This window comes from Dermochelys coriacea, chromosome 1 (assembly GCF_009764565.3).
Source record: "Dermochelys coriacea isolate rDerCor1 chromosome 1, rDerCor1.pri.v4, whole genome shotgun sequence".
NCBI lineage: Eukaryota > Metazoa > Chordata > Testudines > Dermochelyidae > Dermochelys > Dermochelys coriacea.
In genome coordinates, this window is record NC_050068.2 from 342003230 (window position 1) to 342028866 (window position 25637).

A 25637-nucleotide genomic window follows, 5' to 3' on the forward strand; every position below is an offset into this window, starting at 1 on the left:
ATCAAGAAGCAAAAAGCTGATCTAATTTTTGTCCTTAAAAACTTTGATATATTTTAAAAGGCTTTCATGTGTTTAAAATTTGCTAAGAAGCTAAGGTTTTGGCACATGAATAATAGTTTTAAAGTGGAACAGTCTCTTTAATAAGAAACCTACCTCAAGCAAGTACTTTAGAGTTAGAAGACTGGGCTACAAAGGAATTTGGTATGCCTTATTCACCTTTTCAGACTCAAACACTGGAGCCAGGATTGAAAACCAGGTATTTCAGGTGTCTGCATTTAAAAGACTTTGTTTATGTTAAGGCTTAGGTCACCTTAACAGGTATGTTTTAATGAAAACATTACCTCTCAATGACCTTTGGGGTTTGAAGGTGAAAATGCAGTCATTGGAAAAAGGAATCCCAATTGTCATGGATGAAATCTTCAGCATTAAAGACATTGTTTCTCATCCTTGCAATGTCTTGCTGCAGTACCCAAATACACTCACACTACAGAGAAGAGGACAAAGTGGACTCTGATGGCTGTAAGTGAACTGAAAAAACACAGGGTTACAACATGTTAAAAATTAAAGGCCTCCTTCCAAATCTTTTCAGCGGGCATTCAAGACAGGCCTACAAAAGCTATTCTAAATCCTTTACTATACAAACCAAACATTTTGCGACATTGCTCAAATGGGAGAAGGATCTGTGCTGGTATCAGTGTCCTATAGGACATTAATTGATTAATGGCAATTTATTCCCAGCTACTCAAAGAAAAATATCTAGTCATTATAGCAAACGAAAGTTAAGTAAACTAGCAATAGCACACTTTATGTAGCATAGTAATTATAAATTGTCTGGGCATCTGGGACAAAGGTTCTTTATGTCAGATATTAAATCTATTCAGTCGTTTATTCATAACATATTTGTGGCTTCAAAAAGAAAGGACAAAAGAAAAAGTTTTCCTAAGGTTGTTGCATTAACAAAACTGACAGATCTTGTACGTTTTCAATAAGTCGTTTGAAGCAAGCTACTTTTTGCAAACCTTGTTAAGTTCACTTGTCACTGGAATGTCATCAACAAGACATTCATTGCCTTTCCAACTGGATCTTTTATGTATAATTGCCATATGTATTGTTGAAATCTAAAACTTGTGGGGAGGGGGGGGCAGAGGGGAGGAAAGAGAGGGCGGATGGGACCTGTCAAATTCCTAAGTTCAGGTCAAGACAAAATGAAAAAAGCTTACGTTTCAACATCATCATTTTACTCTAGTTTAGAAGCATGAAATACATCATATTCATGCTCAATTCTTGCAAAGGATAAACACAAAAAATTGCATTGTGGGTCCTTCTCATGTTACTTACTTAACTAATGGGATTCACCACCACAGGGCTTTTGACATACAATGGAAAACTTGTGTGGCTGGTGGGTATCCAGGCTGGAAAGGAGGTGGGCACTGAGGGAAAAAAATCTTCTGAACTATACTGGAGTGTATAAATACCAATTTTAAACATCTAAATGCTACCTTGAGCCTCCAAATACAGGATTTGGGCATCTAGTTGTGGCTTCCACATCTGAAAGATTCTCAATATCATTATTTTGATAAGTAGTAACTTGGGTAGGAAATGTTATAGGGCTGGACAACATGATTTGAAAGTTCTGTTTTATGATGCAAGGGGAAAGAGCTATTTGCTTTTGGCTGAAGAACAATAAAAACATGCTCTTAAAAAGCATGCTAATAATATGTAATATTACATATATTTGGCTGGTAAAGTGCATCATAAATGGCTTTCATGTAGCATTCAGAACAAACGTTATGAGGAAGAAAGCCCAAATGCTTGGCAAAATATGCAATTAGCTACCTCCATAAAGCAGGATTAGAGATCAAATTGCTATCCTTTCAAGATTAAAGAGATGTCAAAAAAATAATTACCTGCAATAGAAAAGGTTATTGAGTTTATGGTGGAACTCATCACATGACACATGTACTACACAGCCCAGCAGTTACAAGAAAAGAGAGAAGAAAACAGCAATGGATTTGAGTATGTACTAAATTAGGCCCTGAACCTGCAATTGACTGCATCTGCATGGGCAGACCCCTGAGCCCACATGGACCCTTACTAATGACAAAGGGGTTCTGCCCACAGTAAGTGCTTGTCCAGACAGAGTTCGTGCATGGCAAACTGGAGTGTAAATCTACAGCACTCCAGCATGCCGTGCACTAACTAGCTGTGCAAACCTTGCTACTATGCACTAAGAGTTGTGTGGTAAGCTCTGACATACTGGTGTTTCAACCAGCCCTAGGTCAGAGCGCACTACGGAAGTTTTAGTGCATGATGTGAACAGCCAGTTAGTGCATGGCCGGCTAGTGGGAGGTGGACTCACACCCTGGCTTGCCATGCACTAACTCTCCAAATAGACAGGTGTCAAGGGTATGTCGACACCACAGATCAAGGTGAGATTTAGGCTAGCGAGATAACAATAGCCCTGAAGATACAGCAGAATGGATCCTGATTCAGGTCTACAACCCAAGTACGGACTCACGGTCACAGAGCTTGCCTAGACAGCTAGCCCATGCGGCCATATTTTCACTCCTATTGTTTCCCACGCTAGGTAGATTAAAGCTAGTGCAAATACACCTACTTGTGTGACAATTACACTTTAATTTGCAGTGCAGATGTACCCTCAGTCACGAATGCACTAGATTCGTGACTGAAGGCCCGATCCAATTTCTACTAAAGTCAACTTCCAAGCTCCTATTGACTTCAGTGGGAGTCAGGATGGGCTCTAAGCACAAAGACCTACTCCATTGACTGCCATGGGATCAGAACGAGGACCTAAACTCTTGGGGGGCAGATCCTGAGGTAGCATAAATTGTCCTAGTTCCATTGAAACCAATGCAGCTATGACTATTTACACCACCTGGACAGCTTGATTTAAAAACCAAGTATTCATGCGGAGTTAGCATCCAAATGAATGTGAGCTTTCCACTGGTCCCACTGAAGTCAGTGGATGGAGAAGGGATGGATGGGTTTTCCACTGGCATTAATGGGAGTAGCATTCAGCCCTTAATCATGGGAAAAACAGATACACGAACTCATCTGTATTTAAAAGAAAATAAATAATGGGTCCATATCATTGCCTAGGAAAAGTTACCAATCTATTTTTACTTTCCTTTTATATCTAATGATTGCTACAGTGTATAGGAAAAGTTTAGTAGATACCATAAAATAACATTCACATCTCCTACCTGCCTACCTGTTTTATCAACTACATATAAAAGCTGAGAAACATAGAAAAATGATACAGATACTTGTATTCCAAAAACCTCTGCCAAATGAGAATCCTTCCTAGATCAAGCAAAGGCTGATGTCTGACAAATTTCATTTAAAAGGAGATTTACAAACTTGACGTAACTTTGACAAGTTGTACTTCGTAACTTGGCAAAGGGTAAGATTTTTAAAAGATACAGACACATATATATAAATATTATATGTTGTATTGTAGGTGTAAAATTTTATTGCACTGGATACTTCTTAAAAGGGATAATTTGTCTCATCTTGTCTCTTGCAAATGCCTGTTTAAAAATAGAGAATTTATGGGCACCTTTCATTAGCTGGTTTGTTACCTTATGCCTGGCCAAAATATTTTAACACTTCATTATAGTCACTAAATCTGTTACTAAGGGCAATGTGAAAATAACTACACAACTTACCAAAATCAAAAACAAAGTTTATGGCAGCTTCATCATGCAGTTTAAAGAAAACTAAGCACGCAGAAGCCGAATTCTGCAATGACTTACAGCCTCACCTTACAGCTGAACCTGGTCGTTATATGTTTCTTTCTGAATAAATATAGTTGATTATCTTAAATATCTCTGCCACAAGGCTTACCTGCCCTGTAGCACTTCCTTCTGGCCAAGCCTGGCACTCCAGGTGCTCCCTGCCTTGGTTTCCTTCTTCCTAGGGTTTTCCTTCTCTTTCAGACAGGTCAGATGGCTCAGCCGTCCAGCTGGGTCACCCTGAGTTCAATCCCCTCACAGAGTAACAAAAGTCCAAACAAAATTCCCACTTAGTCTCTTCTTCAGCCCACACTTCAAAGTTAACTTTTAACCTCTGGATCTTGTAAGCCCTGATTCCCAGGCTCCTTCCCTGAAGTCCCCTGGCACATCACAGCCCCTCTGGGCTACCTTTTAGTTTCTATGACCGTGACACAGAGTTCTGACTCCCAGACTCCTTCCCTGGAAGCCCCTCACAATCTCCTGCAGACCCTCACTCAGGGCCTTCCACAGAAAACTGAGTTTTCTCAGCTCTTTTTAAAGAAATCACCCAGCTGCTCAAGAACAGTTGGGGAGGGTGGATCTAGCACAGGTGTGGTTGAGCCCAGCTACCCTTAAAGGGCCAACCAACCTGTGCCCATCTCACTTTCATTTGCTTGGTTGATGTTTCTCGAACCTTCTCTTTTGTTGCTTGATTATAGGACTAATCCAAAACCCATTGAGTTCAATCAGTCTTTCCATTGAATTTACTAGGCATTTGGTAGGAAGGAACTTGAGCCCTGATCCAGAAAAGCACAGAAGTGCCTGCTTAATTGTAAATAAATCATGTGAAGAGTTCTATGTGATTCAGTGCTTCACTTCACTTAATGAACTGAGGGAAGGTTTTCAGATAATACAGTGACGAGAGCAGTATAAGAACCTGTATAGAATAGAATGGAATAGAATTTGTCAGACTGAGGCTAGTGACCAGCCTGATCTATCTGAGATTTTTTCCATCAAAGTTCAGAACACTTGCGTTCTAACTTAGGCACTCCGATTTGAAAAATGTTGGCCTTAAACTCTGGGGTTCAGTTTACCCATGTGTGAAACAGGGATAAAAACACTTTGCTAACTTCACAGGGTCTTGTAAGGTTTAATTAATGTGCAAAATGCAATCTAAGACCTTCAGAAAAAGGGTAAACCTTTCACAAATGAAGTGACTTCGGGGCTAATGGATATGTCTATACTGCAAAGAAAAATCCACAATGCCAAGTCTCAGAGCCCAGGTCAACTGACTTGAGCTCATGGGGCTGCAGCTTCAGGGTTAAAAATAGCAGTGTAGACATTCCTGCTCTGGCTGGAGCCCAGGCTCGGAAACCCAATGATGGGGGAGGGTCTTGGATCCCGATCTCCAGCCTGAGCAGAAACATCTACACTGTTATTTTTAGCCCCGCAGCCTGACCCCATGAGCCCAAGTCAATTGACAGGGCTCTCAGACTCAGCCCAGTGGGTTTTTCTTCGCAATATAAACGTACCCGGAATTCCAACAATGGGATTTGGGCTTTTAAGGTACTTAGGAATTTTTGCAAATGTTACCCAAAGTATCCATAAAAACCCAAATCATTATTATCCTATACACATTATATTGGCTTACTCAGCAGACTGCTTATTATTTTCACTATTTCACATAAATATCATATTATTTTTGTTAGACCTCTTTTGAAATTCAGAATTTCCATCCCACAGGAAATTCCAAGACTCCAAAATTTAGTTTCATCCTGAATCAGGGACAGAAAGTAGAAATCTTGGAATTTTTTGCAAAAAGAAAGATTCTGGAAAAAAACTGTTTCAACCTTATTGAAATGTTTCATTTTGTGGCAAAATTTTTGACCAGGTCTAATTATTGCGATCCTGTATCTGTCTAGAACATCGCTTATTAAAGATCCAACCCCAAACCTAATGAAGTCAGTGTAAGGGCTCCCACTGACTTCCTTTGAGATGAAGAATACTGCAGTTTGGGAACTGGAGCAGGACTCAGGAGTTGAATATTTTTGCTCTAGTACAGACTTCTTCTGTGATCTTGGGCAAATCACTTAACATCTCCTTGACACAGTTCCCCATCTGTAAAATAATTGGGGCAATAATACTGCCATTTCTCATCTTGTCTGTTCACACAATAAGATCTTTGTAGTAGGACTGTCTATAAACATGTGTATATACAGTACCTCGCAGAATAGGGCCCGGATCTCAGTTTGTCCTTCTAGGCTCAACCATAACACAAATAATAAATTCACAACCATCATTTGGCCAAAGAATGAATCCAATCCTAATGAAACAAAAGAATTAAAAATACACTTACACATCTCATACAATGCAACCATCACGCTACGACGAAAGTCAACTAGCTATTCACAACAATGACGCTGCAACTAACCAAAAACTTTATCTAGCCGCAATAACCATACTCTCCACCACTCTTCAGGGGAAAGGATGGGCAATTTAGAAGGGGGGGGGCAAAGTGGACTCATTAACCTATTCTAATAATAAATCCTTATCGCCTGCTCTATGCATTCCAGCTTTTCTAAAATCTCCACACTCTATATTTAAATATCTGCATCTAGCACTTTGCCAATTAACTACTGATATTAACAGCTCAACACGCTCTCTTAATACATGACACCACTGAGTTTCATGAGAGAGAAGCTTGACCAGGAGAGGTCATTGCTAGTGAAGCACACTCTTCTCCTTTATAACTCAGGAAGCAGTAAGCTAGTCAAATAGCACAGGTTTCAGCAATTGACCTAGGCAATATATCAAGGCTAAATAGACACAGAGTAAATTACAGAAATGTTGGCTAGACAAGCTACTAACTGTCCCTTTAGCAGCCCATAACGTAGGTAATTCTATTAGGATTATTGCCTGTTATGCAATACGATGCCCATATAAAATCCCTCTTTTTTAGTTATTATAAAATGTGTAGCCCTGCCGTTTATTTCTATTTAAAGGATGCCATTTGTTTTATGCTTAAGCTGAACTGAACACTGGTTTCAAAGGAGATCAGGGATCCAATCCTTTCTGCCACGCCTCACTGACTTCAATAGTAGATTTGGATGCAGGACTGGATCCCAAATATGTTATTTTCTGGTTCAATCCCGGTCAATGTGATCAGCTCAGTTAAGACCTAATGTTACACTTGGGGAAAGAGTTGTTAGTATCTATCCTGGCTGTAACCATAGGGTGGGGCTTTTTCTTCCGATGTGTCTGCGCAGTGCCTAGAACATCATGGCCTCTCGGTACTACAGTCATACAAATAATAGATAATAATGAGGCTAATTAGGGAGGGAGCTGAAGCTAGAACCCAGATTCTTCCTGATTCGTTCAGCACTGTGAGTGATCAAGTCAGCATTGGCACATGGAGAATTTCTCTTAATATATCTACTCTCTGCTCACACCATGGCATTCTTTTTCCTGGTACGTCGGATATAGCGGGGAAGGTCCAAGCAAGCCCTGAGTATAGGATGTGGAGTGTCATAAACATACAGCTAAGGATAGCATAAAATCCCTCCTTTGCCTATAAAGGATTCAGAAGCTCAGATAACCTGGTTGGCACCTGACCAAAAGGACCAATAATGGGAGAAGATACTTTCAAATCTGTGGGAGAAGGCTTTTGTTTTGGGCTTTTGTTGTTCTCTCCGGAGACAAAGAGAGAGACCAAGCAAGTAATCCAGCTCCTACTGAATGATACATCTAAAATTACAGAAATAGTAAGTGTATTTAGCAAGGAAATGCATTACAGTATCTTTTGTTTTAGCTTGTGAATTTTCCCTATGCTAACAGGAAGGTAAGTTCTGTTTTTAAGCATCTGATTGGAGTTTTTAGTATCCTAAAAACCCAAGAGTCTAGTCTGTGCTCACCTTGTTTACTCTCAAGCCTCCCCAGAAAAGGGGGTGAAGGGACTTGGGGGGATATTTTGGGGAAACAGGAACTCCAAGTGGTCCTTTTCCTAAATCTTTGTCTAACTCACTTGGTGGTGTCAGCGATACCGTTCCAAGGACAAGGAAGAATTTGCGCGTTAGGGAAGTTTTTAACCTAAGCTGGTAGAAATAAGCTTAGGGGGTCTTTCATGCGGGTCCCCACATCTGTACCCTAGAGTTCAGAGTGAGGAGGGAACCCTGACATGGAGTAACTGGCATTTCACAGGGCATTTGGCCAGTGGGATGTAACTGTATGCCAGATTTAGTCTTCAGGAGGAAGAGTGCTAATTAAGGAATCAAAGGAACCATTGGATTCAGGCCTACCTCTTCTTAAATTACGAGTGGTATAACTGTTGCTAATGGCACAAACACAACCTCTATTATTTAGACCCTGACTAGGCAAAATATTTACACACTTATCTGACTTTAACTGACATGCCTAACTTTATGTATGAGCAGACGTCAATAGGAATTTAGCAAGTGCTTACAGAAAACAATAACAGCACCCTTAGACAGTGGTGGTCCATAGCACCCAATGTCCACGATCCCAATGTACAGCTTTATTCCAAGCATCTAAGAGCTCCATGCAACCACATTATTCATGGGCAACTGCGTGGCTGCCACCAGTCCATGACCGTAGTGTCTTTGCCTAGCCTCAAGTCTGATCTTCAGAGCTCGATATGCAAAGACTTTGTCTCTGAGGCAGGTTACATGACTGAAAAAGGGCAGCGGTAGTGACCAGTGATGACTCCAGTCCTCCCGAGGCCAGCTCTCACTGATACATCCCTATTACTGATAAAGTCAAACCACCTTATACCTTATAGTCGCTGCTGGCAATGCATATGTAATGCCTCCAGTCTTCTGATGTCTTGTCTAAGCAATGTCCATGTTTCAGATCCACATAAGAGAGCATGCAGGTTTGACAAATGCATACATTGTATCAATATTGAGAAGACTAAAGTTCTCTATCAACCTGCTTCAGGCCTAGCATATGACCTACCACAAAACACCATCAAGGGTCAGATTTTGGAGACAGTTGAGCACTTTTGCTACCTTGGTAGCCAACTTTCTCAAAATGCAAAAATCAACAGTGATATCCAGCACAGGATCCAGTGCGCAAGTGCTTCCTTTGGGAAATTGCTTCGACACGTTTTCCCAGACCATGACTGCGACAGGACTCCAAGATCCAGGTCTATAAGACTATTGTTGTTCCAATATTCCTCTACGGATGCAAAACCTGGGTGACCTATCGACAGCACCTCAAGAGTCTGGAGAGGTACCACCAACAATGCCTCCAGAAGATCCTTTGCGTCAAGTGGCAAGATCACCGCACTAATGCCAGCACCCTCTCTAAAGCCAATGTCACTAGCACTGAAGCAATGATCATCCTGCACCAACTTCACTGGGTTGGACATTGGGTGCAGATGCCAGACTCTTGCCTCCCAAAACAAGTCCTCTACTCTCAGCTCACCCATGGTCAGAGGAAACGCTACAAAGAGACACTGAAAGCGTATCTTAAGAAAACCGATGTGGACATCACAAGCTGGGAAGAGCAAGCCACCATGGTGCCAACCCCAATGGCACCATGTCCTCTATCAGGCAGTCGTCCACTTCGAGGAGAAGCACCTTGCCCTCGAAGCTGAAAAGAGAGAGAGGAGGAAGGAAAAAGAAATAACTTTCTCCCAGCAGGCCGCTGGCCTGCCACAAAATGTCTGTACCTGTGGGCAGATTTGCAGTTCCAGGATCGGACTCCTGAGTCATCTCAGGACCCATATGTAAATCCATGGTAGAGATCAGCCTCGAATCGAGGGATCGCCAATCAATCACATTTGCACGTAGATTCATATGCACATGTTAAAATATTTTGCAGAATCAGGGGCTTAATTTCTTAAAGCATCACCATGAGAATTTTGCAGGGAGGTTGGTGTAATGATAGAAAAACAGTGATGCCAATCAAATTCTGAAATTTAGCAAAAACAATTGGGTGACCTTTAATGTTCAAAACAATTTTCTATAATTGTGTCGATGTTTCCAGCTTCAGAGTTAATATTTTGCAGAGCTATTTTCTGTTGCTTGAGCATTTGGCAAGTAATAGCCAAGGGCAGCGGATAACCTTAAGCACATAGCTGCAGAGTTGCAATGGCAAAAGGGAAATCAGATGGCAGAATTATCCATCTTCTGCCAGTTTTTGAAACACTGACTCTTCACTGGGCCAAATATTTTTAGATATTTTGTGACCTGAGCACAGAGCACGGGTATGGGAACTGAGTCCTAATCCCAAACCTGACATTACTCTTTCTGTGGCTTTGGGAAATTTACTTAACCTCTCTGCCTCTCCTTGCTCATTTGGAAAATAGAGATAATAATACTTAACTCATAACAATACTGTCTGGAACAGGTGCTCAAAGGATTAGCTATATAATGCCTGTAAATCTCTTTGAAGATGAAAAAATTGTCATAAAAGTGCTAAGTAGTATTATTAATTAAATGATCGTGGAGTTTGGTGTAAGGGAGTAATTGCTCATAACTTATAAAAATATACCCTGGAGAATGCATTGCCTGTTCCATGTGTGAGTCATGTAACCCTAGATGAATTGGTCAGCAATGGAAATTCTATATCTATATATTTAAATGTCCCAAGTCTGTGAACACAAAACATATGGACGTGTTCATCTTGAGGTGGCTCATACATAAATATGTGTCTGAGCGTACCTAATTTATTCACACTCATTGAGTGTTATGTGCAAAAGTACATAAGTACTGGTGCACATATAATTCTGGCAATCTGGGCCACAGCCGTTAAAATAATATGGGAAAACTCCAGTGGACTTCATTTATTATTGAATGGAAAGAAAGAAAGAAAGAAAGAAAGAAAGAAAGAAAGAAAGAAAGAAAGAAAGAAAGAAAGAAAGAAAGAACTCCCAAAAACAAAATTATATTTTTGCATTCTGCATATAGCTATACAGGAGAACATGTTGCCATATAAATATTTTGCACTACAAACTGGGTTGTTTTTAATAAGGACTGTCCACAGATAGAAAAGGCGTACTTGTGGCACCTTAGAGACTAACAAATTTATTAGAGCATAAGCTTTCATGAGCTACAGCTCACTTCATCGGAATGCATCCGATGAAGTGAGCTGTAGCTCACAAAAGCTTATGCTCTAATAAATTTGTTAGTCTCTAAGGTGCCACAAGTACTACTTTTCTTTTTGTGAATACAGACTAACACGGCTGCTACTCTGAAACCTGTCCACAGATAGTGTCTTTTTCCATATTTAGGAATTTCAGCTGGTCAAGCTCAGAAATCTATTTAGTTCTTCTATACCATCCCTGTAGTATTCCAACACTGTAGTAGCTGAGCACCTCATGGACAGAAATGGCATTAGTTCCTTAGCTGTTGTAAACAGGCATAAGTCTCTGGCTCTCAATGGAATTAAGCCAATTTGCATGAGATGAGGCCCAAAGTATTTGTCTATAGAACACCCCCAGGCTGGAGGGGAGTATAATCCCCATTTTACAGATCAGGAGTGAATCCTCAAAGCCTTAAGTGCTCAAAGTCACATGGGAAGTCTGTTTCAGAGGCAGGAACAGAACCCAAGTCTCCTCAGTTCCAGATGAGAAGTGCACAAACATTAAAATGAAAATAATAATAACAATTGATCCCCAAAACTGTTTGGTTTCTGTTCAAGTGGAGGGTAAAACCTTGGGCTCTGCTTTATTTTTATACAAGTTAGGTCATCCACCCCCTAGGAATGGTCCCAATACGGAACCTAATCCAAAGCGCCTGATGTGAATGGAAGCCTTTGGATCAATGAGCTTTGGATCTGAACCCTGGTGGTATTGAGTGCCCTCATCTGCCCTTGACTTCTATGTGATCTGGGAAAGCTAAGCACCTTGCAAGGGAGGTTGCGCTCCTCACAGGATGGAGCCCGAGGATATTTGTAATTATATGTTTTGCACAGTGGGTTTTGAAACTTTGCCAGTGTTAATTACATGCCCTGAAAGTTACGTCCTCCTCCCTGATCTTTATACTATAGCACCCCAGCCATACCAACCTGCCCAACCATGATTTATTAGTAAACACACTATTCATTAAAATGTGCTTTATTATTTATTAATGATAACCTGAACTATGGAGTGTTTGCGCTCCTTCACATGGGGAAACTGCATGAATGTTAATTAAGCATCCTCACAACGAACACCTGTGAAGCAGGTAAAGTTTCTTATAAACCTCATTTGAATAAAAAATTTAATCAAAAAATATTTGTTGGGTTCTCCCCTCCTTTTCTTTTCCTTGAAGGCACAGAGTGATGAAACAACCGCGATCAATATTATGAAATTAGAATGCAATTATTGCTTTAAGTAAAACAAAGCCCACCCTCACACAAAAGGTGTGGAAACTCAAATTGCTAAATGATCCCATCTCAATCACTCTCTCCAGTGTTTTTTTGGCAAAGCCACGCTGTGAATTATTATGGGAAAATTATAAGACATGTCCCGTCCCATGCCGTTGCCATGTAAATATATGATTCGTAATTAGGTAATAACACTGGAAGAAGCTTAAGTTACACCACATATGAATAATTACAGTCCCGGCAAGCATGCCATTTTGAATTGTAAAAATAGGAAAATGATGCCTTTTGTTTAAAATATGACTATTTGCAAGAGTTCTGCCAGACCTGTCTTGTTTAATCATGTTAGCTCAACAGATACCGTCTTTTAACTAGGCCCTTTCAGAGACTGAAATTCAATGCATTCTCACCAGTAAACCAGTAGGATTATTACCCAGTTAGTGTTAACATTCTTGAATGAACTCTGTGCTGTCTCATTAGTTATAAGGAACATGTTTCAAATAGACACAAGGCTGCTTATTTATTGAATACTAATATTAGCCCAATTATTGTTATGTGCGTTAAAGTCCTAGAGGATCCGACTCAAATGAGGGCCTGTCATGCTAGGTGCTGTAGATATAGATAGTAAACAACAGTCTTCATCATCAGTGTCATCATTTTACAGAACTGAGACACCGAAATTAAATGATTAAGTGAGTTGCCTAAGGTGACACAGAGAATCTGTGGTGGAGATTGTAATTAAACCTAGCTATTCTGAGTCCCAGTCCAGTACCTTAAGTCCATGGCCATCCTTTGTCTCAGAACAGCTCAGGTTTGTCACTGATTCATTTAGAAAACTTCCAAGGCCATTAGTGGGAAAAAGCTATCCATCAATGACATCACAGCATCTCATTGTCAAGGACAGGTCATGGGTACCCAGACCTAGTGGTCAGAGCCAGAGTCCACAGTCAGGAGTCAAGAGTCAGCTGAGTCAAGATAGCAGGAGATTAGAAGCAGGAGACAAACTGGAGACCAGAACCACAAGTCGGTAACCAGAGTCAGGCCAGGTCAGAATACCAGGGGGTCACAGGCAGGAGACAAACCAGAGATCATAACCATAAGTCAGAGATAAAGACCCAGGCCAGGTCAGGTCAGGACACCAGGAAGTCAAGCTGGGGATGCGGAGCGGGAACAGGATGCATAATGTACTCAGCTTAAGTAGGGTCAGTGGGCCAATCAGCTGCTCTGGGACTCCACCACTGGGACGTTGGGACGGAGCCTCAAACTGGTGCTGGCCTTCATTGCTTCTTGGTCAGCAGTTATCAGCAAGCTGCCAAGTGGAAGGTTGAAGCATGGCTGCTCTTGTGGACCTGGGTTCAAGGCCCATGGGTCAGGAAACTCGTGGTCTAGATAATACTTAGTCCTGCCATGAGTGCGGGGACTGGACTAGATGATCTCTCAAGGTCCCTTCCAATTCTGTGATTTGTTCTCTTGCAGCTGTTTAGTCTGATCTGTGGAGAGCTAGATCACAAATAGATATGACGTAGGAATGTATAGACTCCTGCTGAAGATTTGGCATGAAGAGTTGGCCCCCTTTCCAATCATTTTTGTGTCCATCTTTCTCAAAGTGTTTACAAACTTTATTGATAGGTCCTCTCCATTCAGATCTGTCCTTGCTGTGTCTTTGAAATGATCAATATTTATGCCCCATGAGAAGATTCTACGTAACAGTGTTTGTGCAGCATTTATGTTTACCACTGTATCTGCACTTTCCAAGTTTCAGCTCACCATAGAGGGCTTCTTTTTGTGAGTTTGTCATCAGTCATTCTGATAACATGACCTGTCCATCTATGCTGAGCTTTGACAATCATTTCTTCAATGGTAGTTGTTTTTGCTCTTTCTGGGATGTTAATATTTGACACTGTATTGTCAGCAGAACCTCCGAATAGACAGAAGGCAGCACTTGTGAAATTTTTCAAGTTGCTTGATGCGTCTGTGGTAAACTGTTCAAGTTTCACATGATAGACAAGGGACGCTAGCATTGTTGCATTGTGTATCATCCGTTTTGTTGACAGTTTGATGGAATGCTGGTTGAGTAGCCTATGGCAAAATCTTCTGAAAGCCTGGCTTGCCTTTTTATTCTGTTTGATATTTCTTGATCCAGGAACTAATGCTTGAGATGGTACTGCCAAGCAGAGGTGAAAGTGAGCCGGTACGAGCTGGTACAGCATACCAGTAAGAAGCAGCTGCCCCAGGGCCAGCGATTTAAAAGGACCCGGGCTCCTGACCTCTGCTACCGTGGCAGCAACCGGAGCCCTGGGCCCTTTTAAATCCCCCCAGCTCTGCCCCTTCCTCCTAAGGCCCTTCCCCTTCTGCCTGAGGCCTCGTTCCTTCTGCTCGAGGCCTTGTCCCTTCCGGGGGCCGGAGCTGGCCACTGCACCAGTAAGAATTTATTATTACTTTCACCCCTACTGCCAAGGTAAGTAAAGCGATTAATGTTCTTTAGTTTTGTATTATCTGTGGCGATGTTTGGCTCAATGGTAGTTGTTGATGGTGCTGGTTGGAAGAGGACTTCAGTTTTTCCCAGGCAGATGGTAAATCCAAACTGATTAGTTGCCTCTGAGAACCAGTCCAGGATAAGTAGTAAGTCACTTTCATTGTGACTAAGCAGAGCAAAATCATCCGCAAAAAGAGCTTCACATAGGAATTCCCCAAGGACTTTTGTCTTTGCGGTAATCCCTCAGAGATAAGAGTTTTTCATCAACTCTGTACCTTATGTAGATGGCCTTTGGAAGGTTGTCAGTTGCATAACTCAAAACAGCTGAAGAAAAGACCAAAGAAGAGACCATTTACAAAACTTTTACAGCCTTTATTGGGTATCTGCTGTGTGGAATGATGAGAAAATAGGGACCTGGACAGAAAGGGTGGGTCACCTATTTGACCCTTGTATTTTACAGTAGAAAACCATTGTTGGGAAAAGAATGCTAGACAAGAATAGAAATGATGCCCAATATTCACAATAAAATCTGCATAATATTTAATTTTATTTATATATTTATTTGGATATTTTTAATTTGACTATCTTCCCGTCCTGATCTTCAGACAAAACATACAACCCAGTGAGAACCATCTTATACATTGACTCAATAGCCAAAGTGAAAACCAGCCTAGCTTATCCAACCACCCACAGACTCTTCCCTTTTCCACACTCAGTCTTTCCTGCCAGGAAAAACATAGGGGGAAAAAAAGGTGCTTAAGGTCCAGAAATGTGGGATCCGACAGACTAATGGGGAACTAAATCTTAGAGTTGATGACCCTTCGCTGGGCATAACCTGCCTCCCAATTAAATCTGGGGGCTGTTAGCTGAAACTATTCAGTAGAGCTCTGCAATCATGGTATCCAGCAAGAAGAGACCTGGTTTCTGAGTTACCCAGGGCAAAAATTGTTTTAGACCTTGTAGACTAAAACAAATACTTTGAATTGCACCCAAAAATGAGCCAGTGCAGATTATGGAGGTCGGGTAGAGTATGTTTCCTGTAGGAGACACTGATAAATGAGGCAGCTGCATTCTGCACAAAGTTAAGTTTCTGTGTGGTCCTCAAGAATATCTCCATAGAGCATACATTGAGTTCATCCACTCTGGAGGTCTCAGATTATAAAGCCAGAAGGGACCATTGTGATCATCTTGTCCAACCTCCTACATAACACAGGCCATAGAACTTCCAACCATTAATTCCTCTTTGAACAAGAGCATACGTTTTAGAAAAAACATCCAGTCTTGAATTTAAAATTTCCAGTGATGGAGAATTCACCACAAGGCTTGGAAAGAGGTTCCATTGGTTAATTACCATCTCTGTTAAAAAATAAATGCTTTATTGGAAGTCTGAATTTGTCTAGCTTTCACCTACAGCCATTGGATCATGTTATATCATTGTCTGCTCGACTGAAGCTCTCTAGTAACAAAGTTCTGTTCCCCAGATAGGTACTTACAGGCTGTGATAAAGTCACCTCTGAACCTTCTCTTTGTTAAGCTAAACAGATCAAGCCCCTTGAATCTACCATTTTAGGGCAGGGGTAATCAATTATTTTTTATCAAGGTCCAAATTTCTTGGTTAAAGTAGAGTCAAGGTCCAGACTCCAGCGAAAATAATACAAAAATAATAACAATCATGATAATAATAAGTAAATAAAAAGATGTCACAATCTATTCAAAAGCATCTGGAAGTCTGGAGTTGGCCTGCGAGCCTCTTATTGACTACCCTGGCTGTATGGCATGTTTTCTAATTCTTTAATCATTCTCATGGCTGACTAAATTGTGGACAAAGATGTTTACATCTGAGAGGAAAACTCACAACCTACAAACAGGACTAAGCACTCTTAGCTACCGTCACACACAGCCGCCGCCCTATATGAACTAACCATTATTTGTCCACTCTTCAAACAGCCTCAGTAGGGAATAGCCTAACTTGGTTCCACTGGCTGAAGGCAATAACCACTGACTGCAGAGGGACAGAAGACAAAGAAAGTAATAGAAGGGAAGAAGGAAGAAAGATAGGGAGGAAAGTGTTTTGCAAACTCCCTATTATTGCTCTCTTTCCCCCTCTTTCTTACTTTCCAGCTGCTGTTGGGTATTTTTGCTGCTTTATTTTATTTTGTCCTTCATTTTCTTCTCTGTGGTTGAAACACAGCCATTCAGTCTGAGACTAGCTAACTTGATGATCTCTGTCCCAAGCCTGTTATGTTCTGACCACTATAGCATGGCCAAGATGTACAGCATGATTAAATTGAACCAAATTTCACCAATTTCCATCCAAAATTAAGAGGGGATATGTGGACATCCCAACAGACCTGCTAAAAGAAACATGTCAGGTTTGTCTAGTGTTAGGAGAGACCCACCCAGAACTAATGAGATGCTGAGCCTCAAATGAGTTGTAAATTATTCACACATCACAACAGAATGGAATACACTGTACTCTTGCTCAATGCTGTCTTTTTCATTTACATAGCAAACGTGCACAAATGATGCAAGTTTCTTCTTTGCAGCCTATTCTTCTTGCTCCCAGAAGACTGAAAACAGGTTTACTGGAGGAGTCACTCAAGCATAGGGTTGAGAGGAAAGTTTCAGAATAAGAACTCGTGTGAGTTCAAGAACCACAAAGCATCCACTTGAATTTCTGGTCTTGATATTGTGGTAAGCTACTAAGATCAAGGTTCCATTGTGCTAGGTGCTGTACATACACATAGTAAAACAGTCCCTGCCCTGCTAACAGAATGGTTAACGTTTATTAAACAAAGAATAGTTGCCAGGGGACTAGCGAGCTCCAAACAACAGTATAGTAATCTCCCAGACAACTCTCCATCACTTCAGAAGCAATTCTAAACACAGCTCTGTGTGGAGACTGCAGCGTGTTGGAAAATGCTTTTTTAAATAAAAAATGCTGATTTGTGAAAACCGAAACTGGTCGCAAATCAGGGTCAGTTCAGCTAAATCTCCTGACCCAAAAATATGTTGGGGGCAGGGGAGTTCCATATGGTTGAAACATTTTGTTTTCACACTCTTGAAACTAAAAGTTCTGGTGTTCTAATTCTAAATGACTTTCAGTTTTGGAAATTTAAGCTAATGAGACTAAAGGTTTTTAAAAGAAAATAGGGTCAAAATCAAAATGAAACATTCCTAAATTTATGAAACAAAACTTTTTGGTTGACCCGAGCTGAATTTTTTTTTTCCATTTTTTCAGTTGGCAATCTGGTTTTTTGGAGATTTTGACTTTTTCTCCCAATTCAAGATGAGAAAAAAAATTTAACTCTTGAAAATAGTCAAGGGACTGGAAAACTGATTCCTACCCACGTCTGGCTGAGGCTAGTTAATTAAGCCAAAAAGTAGGCTAGAACATTAGATGTAACCAAAATCACATTTCAAGAGTTGCAGGCTCTTCTAGCTAAAAGAAATTTGGCAAGTTAACAGTGACTTGAGATTATTCCCTCTGAACACACTGTGAAAGAAGAAAAGGAGTACTTGTGGCACCTTAGAGACTAACAAATTTATTAGAGCATAAGCTTTCGTGAGCTACAGCTCACTTCATCGGATGCATTTGGTGGAAAAAACAGAGGAGAGATTTATATACACACACACAGAGAACATGAAACAATGGGTTTATCATACACACTGTAAGGAGAGTGATCACTTAAGATAAGCCATCACCCACAGCAGGGGGGGGAAAGGAGGAAAACCTTCCATGGTGACAAGCAGGTAGGCTAATTCCAGCAGTTAACAAGAATATCAGAGGAACAGTGGGGGGTGGGGTGGGGGGGAGAAATACCATGGGGAAATAGTTTTACTTTGTGTAATGACTCATCCATTCCCAGTCTCTATTCAAGCCTAAGTTAATTGTATCCAGTTTGCAAATTAATTCCAATTCAGCAGTCTCTCGTTGGAGTCTGTTTTTGAAGCTTTTTTGTTGAAGGATAGCCACTCTTAGGTCTGTGATCGAGTGACCAGAGAGATTGAAGTGTTCTCCAACTGGTTTTTGAATGTTATAATTCTTGACGTCTGATTTGTGTCCATTCATTCTTTTACGTAGAGACTGTCCAGTTTGGCCAATGTACATGGCAGAGGGGCATTGCTGGCACATGATGGCATATATCACATTGGTAGATGCGCAGGTGAACGAGCCTCTGATAGTGTGGCTGATGTGATTAGGCCCTATGATGGTATCCCCTGAATAGATATGTGGACAGAGTTGGCAACGGGCTTTGTTGCAAGGATAGGTTCCTGGGTTAGTGGTTCTGTTGTGTGGTGTGTGGTTGCTGGTGAGTATTTGCTTCAGATTGGGGGGCTGTCTGTAAGCAAGGACTATCCTTGCAACAAAGCCCGTTGCCAACTCTGTCCATGTTTCATGTTCTCTGTGTGTGTGTATATAAATCTCTCCTCTGTTTTTTCCACCAAATGCATCCGATGAAGTGAGCTGTAGCTCACGAAAGCTTATGCTCTAATAAATTTGTTAGTCTCTAAGGTGCCACAAGTACTCCTTTTCTTTTTGCGAATACAGACTAACACGGCTGCTACTCTGAAAACTGTGAAAGAAGTAACTCATGAGTGAGAGAATTATCATACTGTGTAGTGCACACATCCAAACCAAGAGCAAATTTCATTCATTCCTGAAACCAAATCCCAATGAAATGCTTGGTTCTCCAGCACCTTATATTTTGGGTAGTCATTTACACCTGTGCAAGGTGCGTGTAAAATACTATTCTTCTGAATTGGCAGTGTTTTCATTATCCACTTTGCATAGGTGTAAAAGACCATACAACATGGAAGGCAGCTGGGGAATCTGTTTTGGAGATTAAAACAAATTGGCTACATTTTTTTTCTCTCTTTGTTTTCATGCCCCTCTGCACATCCTGAATCCCACTGGTATGAATGGGTGGAGGGATAGCTCAGTGGTTTGAGCATTGGCCAGCTAAATGCAGGGTTGTGAGTTCAATCCTTGAGGGAGCCATTTAGAGATCGGGGCAAAAAAATTGGGGATTGTGCCTGCTTTGAGCGGGGGTTAGACTAAATGATCTCCTGAAGTCCCTTCCAACTCAGATATTCTATGATTCTATGAATGAAGTATCACAAGCAAATCATAACTTCCTTCGATATCCACAGCCTGATTTTCAAGCTGGATCACTGCAATGAGAAGCTGGATATGAGTCAGCAGTGTGCCCTTGTTGCCAAGAAGGCCAATGGCATTTTGGGATGTATAAGTAGGGGCATAGCGAGCAGATCGAGGGACGTGATCGTTCCCCTCTATTCGACACTGGTGAGGCCTCATCTGGAGTACTGTGTCCAGTTTTGGGCCCCACACTACAAGAAGGATGTGGATAAATTGGAAAGAGTACAGCGAAGGGCAACAAAAATGATTAGGGGTCTAGAGCACATGACTTATGAGGAGAGGCTGAGGGAGCTGGGATTGTTTAGTCTGCAGAAGAGAAGAATGAGGGGGGATTTGATAGCTGCTTTCAACTACCTGAAAGGGGGTTTCAAAGAGGATGGCTCTAGACTGTTCTCAATGGTAGCAGATGACAGAACGAGGAGTAATGGTCTCAAGTTGCAATGGGGGAGGTTTAGATTGGATATTAGGAAAAACTTTTTCACTAAGAGGGTGGTGAAACACTGGAATGCGTTACCTAGGGAGGTGGTAGAATCTTCTTCCTTAGAGGTTTTTAAGGTCAGGCTTGACAAAGCCCTGGCTAGGATGATTTAACTGGGACTTGGTCCTGCTTTGAGCAGGGGGTTGGACTAGATGACCTTCTGGGGTCCCTTCCAACCCTGATATTCTATGATTCTATGATTCTATGAATGCATTCTACCTGGAGCCACTCTTAAAGATCACCTGGAAACCCTAGTTGGTACATAATGGTGTTCCTCATCTCTGAATTAAAATTCTGTAGCAGAGCCATTAGGACTATGAACTCCATTGATGCAGCAGAAAGAGGATCTTCCCTGACTTTCCAACTTTCCCCAGCTTTCCTTGTTTATACAGTACCTATTACAAAGGGTCTCTGGTTCTTAATTGGAGCTGCTAGGCACCACCCCCATATAAATAATAGGTGGAGCTGGTAGCACCACCTACTATTAAAGTTGCCCTATACTTCTCATTAAAAGAGTCTGTTTTCAGTTGCTTATAATTTTGTCAAACTTTAATTATTTGGCATGAAATTTTGTATGTTGGGTGTCTGCCTATGGCTCTTTTTTGGTGGGCGGGGGTGAGGGAGAGAAGGAATTGAGCCATTTCCAGGAATCTGAAGGTGGATTTAAAAATGCCAACTAGAAAAATTGGTCCAACTGGTAGAAAGATTTTGATGACACAGGTTTCCCTTGGAATTCCATTTTGGAGAACAAAAGGCCAAAAAGTTCAGACAATGTCAGAACAAATCATTTTGTCTTGTCATTTTGAAACAACTTTTTGTTTTGTTTTGTTTTATCATTTTGTACACTTAAGGAGGCGGAGCCCTGTGGGGAAAAATTGTATGTGATCATTTAACCAAAGACTGTAATGCATACACCATTTAATGTGGCACAGGCAAACTGAATAAGGGCATTTCCTAACTTTTGACTGCTTGACTTTGCAACCTTAATAATGTTCTTTTCACATAGTTTTGTGTATAATAATAAATAAGATTCAATGGCGATGGCAGTAAGATTTTCAAAAGTGCTCAGCATTGGTCTGACTGAACTCAACGGGAGTTTTAAAATTTTTGTAAATGGGAGCAGTAATAGACTTGGGCCTATGTTTAAAATCCCTTGCTAGTCACCTTACGGAAAGGCTTTGATCCAACATTGTCTGAAGCCAGTGAGAGTCCTTCCAATTTCTTCAATGGACATTGGGGGAAAAATACCTCTCTAACTTCATAAATATTTCAATTAGTGACATTTGTGTTACATGGGAACTTTAGTGACTAGCCAAATCTGATACTTAACGGAGGTGGTGTTTCACTCCAGGTTAAACTAAATTGTAGTGGTAACCATTCTCTGAAGACATCCACACAGTGTGCAGCAGCAGTCAAAAACACAAATGGGATGTTAGGAATCATTAAAAAAGGGTTAGAGAATAAGATGGAGAATATCTTATTGCCCTTATATAAATCCATGGTACACCCACATCTTGAATACTGCGTACAGATGTGGTCCCCTCATCTCAAAAAAGATATACTGCCATTAGAAAAGGTTCAGAAAAGGGCAACTAAAATGATTAGGGGTTTGGAACGGCTCCCATATGAGGGGAGATTGAAGAGGCTAGGACTTTTCAGTTTGGAAATGAGGAGACTAAGGGGGGATATGATAGAGATCGATAAAATCATGAGTGGTGTGGAGAAAGTGAATAAGAAAAAGTTATTTACTTGTTCCCATAATATAAGAACTGGGGGCCACCAAATGAAATTAATGGGTAGCAAATAAAAGGAAGTTCTTCTTCACTCAGCACACAGTCAACCTGTGGAACTCCTTGCCTGAGGAGGTTGTGAAGGCTAGGACTATAACAGGGTTTAAAAGAGAACTGGATAAATTCATGGAGGTTAAGTCCATTAATGGCTATTAGCCAGGATGGGTCAGGAATGGTGTCCCTAGCCTCTGTTTGTCAGAGGGTGGAGATGGATGGCAGGAAAGAGATCACTAGATCATTACCTGTTAGGTTCACTCCCTCTGCGGCACCTGGCATTGGCCACTGTCGGCAGACGGGATACTGGGCTGGATGGACCTTTGGTATGGCCATTTTTATGTTCTTAACCTTGGGGACAGGTTAACGGCATGGGAAGGCCTATTTGAAGTAGTCTGTTCTGCAGTCTTTGCTGCGTAACCCTTTTGCCTAGTAGTGTTGGGGGCAAGAAAGACCAGCTTCAGTTTTCTACTGGTTCCTTGTGAAAACTTAAACAGCACCAGCTTACCAAGAAATTATACATGCCATCCTGGGTGCCCTTGATAGGCAATACTTCCCCACTTGTGAGAACTGAGTTCAGGGGGTTACAAGGAGCACTTTGTGGAGGGGGGAGGAAAGGGGAGACAACAGAATGAGGTTGTAAAGGCCAGCAATTAATAAATTAACAATGCCTGTGAAGACCCACCCCCCGGGAGTTTTAGCAATAGTACCAGCCTCAGTGTGCCCCTTGCAGTAGAGAGTGACTAATGCAGCACCCCCCACATAGTTCCAGCACCTATGGTGGTATCCAAGAATTCTGGCAAGTCAGCCTCCTGTTTCTAAGGGAGGTGCTGTCTGGGCTGTTCCAGGGGCTCTACCGCTGACCCAACGATGTGATTGCAGCTTTGATTGCTGATAGGGAGGCCCACCCCAGAGTCCTTCAGGTAGGCTGTTGCTCTCTGCTTCTTCAGCCAGAGCCAACTCAGTGCCATTGCCTGTCTTAGCACTGCCTTTGCATTTTTTGCCATCTCAAAGCCACTTCTGCTCAACTCTGTCCACTATCTGGAAGTCATAGGTGCTGACTCAGTGGGTGTTCTGGGGCTGGAGCACCCACCAGAAAAAAAAAAGTGGGAGCTCAGCACCCACTGGCCACAGCTGTTCATAAGTGCTGCCAATCAGCTGTTTGGCGGCTTAGGGAGAGGTTTGGGGGATGGTGGAGCGCAGTTGCCTCAGGGATACAGTGGAGCAGGGGCAGGAAGAGTCAGAGCAAGAATAGGGACTTGGGGGAGTGGTGGAGTAAGGGCAGGGCCTTATGGGAGGGGCAGGAAGAGGCAGAGTGAAGGCAGGGCCTTAGGAAAGGGGCAGAGCATCCCTGGAGAAAAATAAAAGTCAGTGCTTATGTGGAAGCTACCTCTATTGAAGTCTTCAAAGAGAAATCAGTGGTTTAAGGGACCCCTAACAGAGTCCTTAGAACCAAAGAAATGCTCCTAGCAGAATCCAGCCTCTCTATTCAGGCATGTTTACAGATACCACTACCCAACTCTGCCACAACACAGTCTCAGTCAGGGGGACCCCACCCCCAAGACATATTTGGTACAGTCCTCTTATCCTTTTACTTCTCAACAGGGTCAATAGCATTTTGTTGCCCCCAAACTCAAAACTTAACTATATGTTAACCAAAATGCTTCAAACCATCACAAAACTGAAATGCAATGAAGCCTGGCCCATTCAGTCATTTCCCCTTGTTACCTAGACATGCTGGAAGAGATCTCTCTCACCAGTGGACACAGGCACTGATTTCCCCTTTTTCCCCTGGGTGCTCAACCCCCGGTCTACGCCCAGCCCCGCCCCCACTCCACCCCTTCCATGAGGCCCTGCCCCTGCCCCGCCCCCAGCCCCAGAGCACCCACGGAGTCGGCGCCTATGCCCGTGGAGCCCCTGTCCATCTGGAGTTGTCAAGCAGCTCTGAGCTGCTCTTCTCCCTGCTCACCAACAGATGCCCACAGTGAGCTCACTGCTTTCTTGAGTTTCCAGCAACAGGGCTTACAGTTATAACAGTCTCTTTTTTCTTAGGTTCGGTTTCCCAAAGGAGCATATGGCCAGCTTATTGGTGAAGTGCATTGACACAGAGTTAATAGTTCTTGGTATAAAATAAATCACACTTGCAAACTTGGATTAACGGTTGGAATAAAAACAAATCCATTTGACTAGTTATCATATGGGGGCACGGATCAGCGTTCACGACACGCTCCCCGTCAGTACACGGCTTGGGAAGCTAATGATCCAACCAGCGGACCAAATTTGGTGCTGAATCCTGGTCACCGGAGGCATGTTGCTCATATGCGAAGGAGAATCATCATATGACGGCCGCTGAAATCAGCCTGGGCCCGATCCAAAGCTTGTTCGAATCGGAAAAGAATCTTTTTACTTTGGAAATGTCATCTTACAAGGGCTTGTCTCCTTGCATAGCAGTATCAAGTAATAAACACCAACATTTGATTAACCATTTAACAAACAGTAAAGAAATGGAAGACTTGAGCATCTGTTTTGTTCACATCTCATTTGTGTTTGACTGTTTAGATATGTACTGAGAAAGGAAGAAAGGAAAGAGTAGGATATTTTATCATTCATTCTATTCAATGTTGTCTTTGTTGAATACAAGTGAAATTTGCGGTGGTGTAGAGGATCAGCATAAGTAATATTGTTATTATTATTTGTATAGCAGTAGCAATTAGAAGCCTCATCTGAGATTGGGGTCCCCAGTGTGCTAGGCAATACACAAACACATACTAAGTAACAGACTCCGCTTCAAAGAATTCACAATGTAAACGGACAAGACAGACAAAAGGGTCCCCATTATTCCCAGATGGGCAAATGATGCATAGAGAGATAGAGCATCTGATCCTGCTCCCATTGAACTCAGTAACAAAACTGTCATTGACTTTAATGTCACAGGATCAAGCCCCGAGTGACCTGTGCAAGATCACAGAAGGAATCTGTGGCAGAACCGGAAACTGGACCCAGATCAGAAACCAGTGCCCTAAATTGTAAGCCCATCCAGGCATGGAATGGGACTTAGTCAAACAAAAACTTTCTCCATGGAAATTGAATTTCACCCAAATAGTGTTTTACACTCTGGGCTTGTCTAGCCAAACATTTAGTTCATGGCAAGTTGGGTTGTGAATCTACCCCGCACTAGCCTGCCGCAGACTAATTGTCCACATGGATCCTGTTGTTGTGCATTAACAGTTCGTTAATGCACTTTGATCTAGTCCCATTTCAAAGAGTTGTATTGGGAGCACAGTCTGCATATTTCTAACAAATAGGAGATGCCTTGACGTCCACGTTTCACTGCTTCCGTTGTTCTTTGCTGATGCACATTGTTTTAACCACTTCTGTCCTTAGTTCTCCCTTATTTCCTTTTATAATCTTCAAATCAGGTGATTATACTGACCAAGGCATTACATAGTCCATTGTTAGATTTTCATTGCATTTTAAATACGTATTCATGGCTGCTTTGTATATTCAGCGTGTTCCATAATAAACCCTTTTCCAAGCTTCTTCCTTTATAGGATAATTTTTAAACAATCTTTATTAAAATGCATATATAGGGAATATTGATACCTTGAATTTTAAAAGGCCACCAACTGTATGGCACAGTAAACTCTGTGTGCAATTCATATTATTTTGGGGTGGGATT

At 41.7% G+C, this 25637-nt stretch overlaps 1 long non-coding RNA gene across 1 annotated transcript; it reads right to left on the reverse strand.

Annotated features, from left to right (window-relative positions):
• Positions 1-347: 347 nt before the first annotated feature.
• On the reverse strand, positions 348-25549 carry LOC122456898. Its single transcript, XR_006276057.1, has 3 exons — positions 25392-25549; positions 5957-6057; positions 348-528 (listed from the first exon to the last, which is right to left on the reverse strand). It is a non-coding gene; the product is annotated as an uncharacterized LOC122456898 (long non-coding RNA).
• Positions 25550-25637: the final 88 nt, after the last annotated feature.